The sequence below is a fragment of the Benincasa hispida genome, chromosome 2, assembly GCF_009727055.1.
Source record: "Benincasa hispida cultivar B227 chromosome 2, ASM972705v1, whole genome shotgun sequence".
NCBI lineage: Eukaryota > Viridiplantae > Streptophyta > Magnoliopsida > Cucurbitales > Cucurbitaceae > Benincasa > Benincasa hispida.
The window spans coordinates 2928542-2934422 of record NC_052350.1 but is presented as its reverse complement, the minus strand read 5'-3'; the positions used below and the strand labels follow the sequence as shown (position 1 = coordinate 2934422).

The 5881-nt window shown below is 38.8% G+C and overlaps 1 non-coding gene across 1 annotated transcript; it reads right to left on the bottom strand.

Annotated features, from left to right (window-relative positions):
- Nucleotides 1–4325: 4325 nt before the first annotated feature.
- LOC120072425 lies at nucleotides 4326–4432 on the bottom strand. Its single transcript, XR_005480484.1, has one exon. It is a non-coding gene; the product is annotated as a small nucleolar RNA R71 (small nucleolar RNA).
- Between the last annotated feature and the right edge of the window lie 1449 nt (nucleotides 4433–5881).

Below are 5881 nucleotides of genomic sequence, written 5' to 3'. Positions count from 1 at the left end.
AATCCATGGTACTTAATGTAAATCTCATTTACATCAATCATCCACTAGATGTATCTCATACATCATACCGATTATATTATATATAATCAAAATATCTCTTGTCAATTTGAACATCTCAAATCAATACTAAGAATTGATCCTCAACTGAATCCATTGAGCTACCAAGGGGACCTCATGGACCTGTAGCTCGAAGCTCCAACGGTAGGTGAATAATTGACTAAACTCTTTAGTCACGGGATCCATCATCTATTAATTGCCAGACATTCCATTAAAGACCAACAGCTGAACTCTCCTTACCACAAATATATTATGTGTGCATCTTAACCAATGAGCAGTGCGACAACCCTTCACAGCTCGCTCGTAAGTACAGCTGGGCCAATAACCGTTATGTCCCTATAGTTACATCTGTCTCCTTAAGTACCACTGATCCCTCTAATAAACAAAGTCATAGTCCTACTAATGACTGAGTCTTCTCTTTCAAAGAGAAGCTGGTCCACTATGTTCAAGCCCGAAATCAGCTCTTAAGGGAGCCATCTCTCTACTTATCCCTGCTTCAAGAAAGAAGTGAATTCCATCTTTTGGATTGAAGTTCCCAGCTCCCAGATCAGACAAATCTCCAAAAAGATAGGCATGTTGAGTTGGCAATCTGGCCACTCTCACCTATACTAATGAAGGACCGCCTTCAAAGGCAGGAGTTCCCAAATACTCAGGATTGAGGTCGTATCAATCTATGGTCGTTTTAGGTGAGAATGCAAGTCTTTAAGTCTAGTCATCTCGTGGTCCAGGTCCCTTGACAAACTCTTTGTATAGGACACTCCTGCTCGCATGTCTCCACATGAATGGTCAGGATCAACCATCTGTAGTAGTTTACAACACTTGCAAACTTCTACAAAGCGGGCTGTATCCGTAGTGTCACTAAGATCAGGTATCCCACCTTAATCCTTATACTACAAACCTATTTAGGTTATCACTTAAAGGCATGATCCACTTGTATATCACATATACATGCTTAAGTTCACATAAGATAACCAAGGAGCTTTGTTTATTGGATATGAGTAAATGCCAAAATTAAATAACACTTATTTTATTCATTGAACAATGTGTATCTTTATAAAACAACGAGACTCCGGGAGAATTAGGACATCAATCCCAACAGAAACAACATATGATATGATAAAAAGAACAATTTATAGTGATATCCCATAAACTAAAGGGAAAAAAAATAAATTTTCATTAAAAAACTTTGAGGTTTATGTTTTGAAAATTTGTAGTAGGTGTTTTTTTATTAAAAATAAATGAATATATGTCCCCTTTTAAAACTATTTGCAGATATAAATTATTTTATGAATTACCTTAAATACGTTTACCTTCTTTTTTTATTCTAAAATAACCCTATTTTTCCCCTTCTTCTTCGTCGTCCGACTTCAATCTATTTTCTTTCTTTTTGTCTTTCTCCCCATCTTCCTTGTCGTGGGCTTCATCGTCCCCCTTCCGTCCCCCTTTTTCTTGGTCGTTTTTGTTTTCTTTCTATGTTTTTCTACAGCGCCACTTCTTTTGAGGTTTCATCTTCTTTTTGGTCGAACTAATGTGCATTTTTCAGGTACGTCTTCTCCATTCTTCGCGCTTGATTATGAGGTTTTCTGCTCGCAATTTCATCTTTCTACATTCGATTTTGTTTTTCTGACTCGCGATTTTGTATGGTTTAATCTTTTTCTTGTATGATTCTTTCTTCCATGTCTAGGTATTCGATTTCTTACTCTATTTTTGATTGGATGTCTAGGTATACGATTTCTTCTTCTTCTTTTTTTTTTAGGTTTCGTTGATTTTACTTAAAGCATGCTCTGTTTTTAATTCGATTTCCTCAATTTCAAGTATTGACAAAAATTTAACAAAAATTAGTACCCTCACTCCTATCACTGAGTATTATTTGAATTACAAGTCATGAACTGTTATCACTCTTGATAACTGGTAGAAATACAAGTTATTAAAGCTCAAATTAGTAAAACAATGAGAGAAAGCGATGGTAAAATAGGCAATATCATGTCTGAAAGTGACAAACTAAAAGGAATTGTGATCGCGAGTGCTCATCGCATAAAAGCAATTAATTTAACTATTTTGTGCAGGAATAATGCGATGGTGCATATGAAACTGCGATCCAAGGTCACAATGCGACAGCGCGCTTAAAGTTGCGATCGCAAGTCATGTGATCGTGAGAAGTTCTCAAAAAGTGATCGCATAAAAACCTCGCATCAAGGTGACAACATAATAAATCATGATGGGACGTAAAGCTGATAATGGTGGATTTCGAATTCAGTTGACAAGTCGTTAAAAGCCATACTGTAGCAAGTACATTTAACTTTCGGTGACTCTTAAACGGCGCAACAGAGTAGGAAAATTAATGTCGCCCATCGTTGCAATCATTAGTAAGAAAAGCTGCTTCACCTTGAATTCTATAAATATTGAATGCCACCAGAGAGAGAAATATCCACGCACATACATATACATATATATAGAGGACGGAGAGAGCAAGAAGACAAGACGAAGCCGAGAGAAATCGCTCTCGGGCAGATCGAGAGATTGTTAGAAAGCAATACAAAGGAGAGAAGACCAACCCTTGCGAGAGCAAGAATCCAAAACTAGAACAGAGTTGAAGTGATAAATAGCAGTGTAAAAGGCCACGGGAAGTAAGACATTGCTTACCGAGCTTGTTATCTTTCAAACCCATTTGTTATTTTGTATAAAGTACTTTATTTGTAGAAAATGGAAACTTCATTTCGATCAATGTTCAATCTCTCCACACCATGCATGAGTAGCTAAATTTTTGAATGGGTTTAGAAGTACTTAGCTAGCATGACTTAAAATATGCATTTTATGCGATCATCTTGTCTTATGTATGCATCATTCACCCTTTGGACGTACTTGAGAGAGTAGTCTAAAGATAGAATCTAGACTTGAAAGATTCGGATTAGAATCTAAGCTTGAGAGAGTCAGATTAGATCGCATAAGCAAGAGTATAAACTTAGAAATAAGTTCTATTTGCTATTTACATATCGCATGCGTCCTAGAAATAGGAATGGTGGTATGCGGTCACCTTGTCTTATGTGTACGTCATTCATCATTTGGGCATACTTGAGAGAGTAGTCTAAAGATAAAATCTAGGCATGAGAAAGTCGGATCAGATCATATAAGCAAGAGTAGAAACTTAGAAATAAGTTTTATCGACTGTTTCACATATACATCGCATGCGTCCTAGAAATAAGAATTATGACATTCTGCATTGAGAAATGTAGTACTGATATTTGTGTATAGCATGATCGCATAACTTGTGCACAATCTTGGGAAATGTTAGTTAAACCCCTTCTCAACCCCTTCATCGCATACTTATTGTAACTCTATGCTTTCATCGCTCCGCGTTCAACTTCGTCGCATAGGAAAATCTAAATCAAAACACCATCCACTTCTTTTTCACCACCAGAAGAGAATCAAAGAGTTTATCACATATCTATTTAGTAGTTCCTGTGTTTGACCCTAGACTTACCAAGAACCTAAGAAGGCTTATACTTGGGCTTTGTTAGGAAAACTTGTTTGCTCATTGCATAACACACATGATCGCATACTCACACCATCGCATCATAATTCTACACATCAAGTTTTTAACGTCGTTGCTGGAGACTACGATATAGATTGCGCTAACATCAAACCTCTTTGATCTTTGTAGCTTTCAACCTCTGTTGCATTGCCATTCCTACGGTAAAGGAAGAAGCAAGCGTCGCATGAGCGAAGGACACTCTCCTGAGCCCAACTATGACACAGAGATCGAAAGAACATTTCGTAAAAGATAGAGAGACAGATGTAGACAACAAGGAAAAACTTACATAATGGCTGAACAACCTGAAGAACAAGCCGCAAATGAAAACAACATGATGGCAAATCCTATCCTACTGGCAAATGATCGCAATAGACCCATCCGGGACTATGCATCACCAAACTTGTATGATTTCTCCCCAGGAATCATGAGACCAACATTGGATGGATCAAGATTCAAGATGAAGCCAGTAATGTTACAAATGATACAAACAGCAGGATAGTTCGAAGGACGTCATGGTGAAGATTCGCACGCCCATCTACGAAGCTTCATTGAAATTTGTAACACTTTTGTGTTCCCTAATATCTCAGCAGAAGAGGTTTGACTCACGCTATTTCCATTTTCACTATGCGATAAAGTAAGAAAATGGGCATACTCCCTCGAACCAGGAGAGATAACTTCATGGGAGCAAGTTTTGGAGAAGTTTATGAAGAAGTATTTTCCTCCTACAGAGAATGCCAGAAAAAGGAAATTGATCACTAATTTTGAACAAGAAAAATATGAATTGCTCAGTGACGCATGGGCGAGATTCAAGAGACTAGTGCGCGACTGCCCACACAATGGATTGCCGAATTGCCTACAAATGGAGATTTTCTATCATGGACTAAATTCTACATCGCAGACAGCTGCCAATGCGGCAACAGTAGAAGGTCTGCTGGACAAAACATATGACGAGGCAAAGAACATTCTTAATCGCATCTCGGAAAACCACGAAGATTGGCAAGAAAGCGATCAACGAGTAAAACCCAGAGAAGGTAATACAAGTAATAGTGTCATCGCATCATTGCAAAATCAGATGAATGTGATGATAAATTTATTACAGGGCATCACAATAAACAATACCGAAACGCAAAGAGGGCAAGTCAATGCGGTAGAGACTTGAGATAATGGGTGTAATCCGAAAAAAGATTCAAATGTGGTTTCACCAGTTGTGCTACATGTGAAGAGTCGCATTCTGTTGAAGAGTGTCCACGAAATCCACAGTCAATCTACTTTGTCAAGAACAACCCTTTTTCAAACATGTACAACCCCGGGTGGCAAAACCACCCTACTTTTGCTTGAAAAAATAACCAACAACTAGGCTGTCAACCTAGGGCGCAAAGAGAAGGACCACCAGGATTTTTCCAAAGAACTAATGGTCAACAGCAACAACAAGCTAGCAGCTCTCAAACACCACCATCATTCTCTCTGAAGAATTTGTTAAAACAATACATCGAAAAAAATGAAATAGTCCTCCAGAGTCAAGCGACATCCATCCGCAATTTAGAAATCCAGATAGGACAAATTGCGGGAGAGTTAAAGAATAGACCGTAGAGGAACTACCGAGCTCAACTGAGCTCCCACGCAACCCGAGGAATACAGGGAAAGAACACTGTCTAGTAGTCACCCTGAGAAGTGGAAAGGCGACGGTGGAAGTTAAGAAGGAGCCTAGCAGGACCGATTCAAATATGATGGAATCAAAGAAACCGTTGACGCAAAATGAGTCAAAGGAGGTCGAGATTATGGAACCTGAATATGCGACCACCTCTAAGCCTCCAGACCATGGAACAGTAAAAGTACAGCTACCTCCATTCCCTCAAAGACTGAAAAAGAAGCAAAACGATGAAGGTCAATATCATCGCTTCCTGGAAATATTGAAACAACTACACATCAATATTCCATTTACAGAAGCGATAGAGCAGATGCCGATGTATGCCAAGTTTTTTAAGGATATTGTTTTGAAGAAGAGAAGCACAGGAAAATTCGCCACGGTGGCATTAACACAAGAGTCAAATATTATAATCCCACCAAAGATGCGTGACCCAGGCAGCTTTACGATACCCTGCTCAATAGGAGGGATCTACATTGGTCAAGCATTATGCGATCTTAGGGAAAACATCAACTTAATGCCCCTTTCAATCTTCAAACAATTGAATGTAGGTCAGCCGACACCCACTACGGTGACTCTCCAACTTGCAGATAGGTCCCTGGTACACCCTGAAGGAAAATTGAAGGATGTCTTGTTCATAATCGACA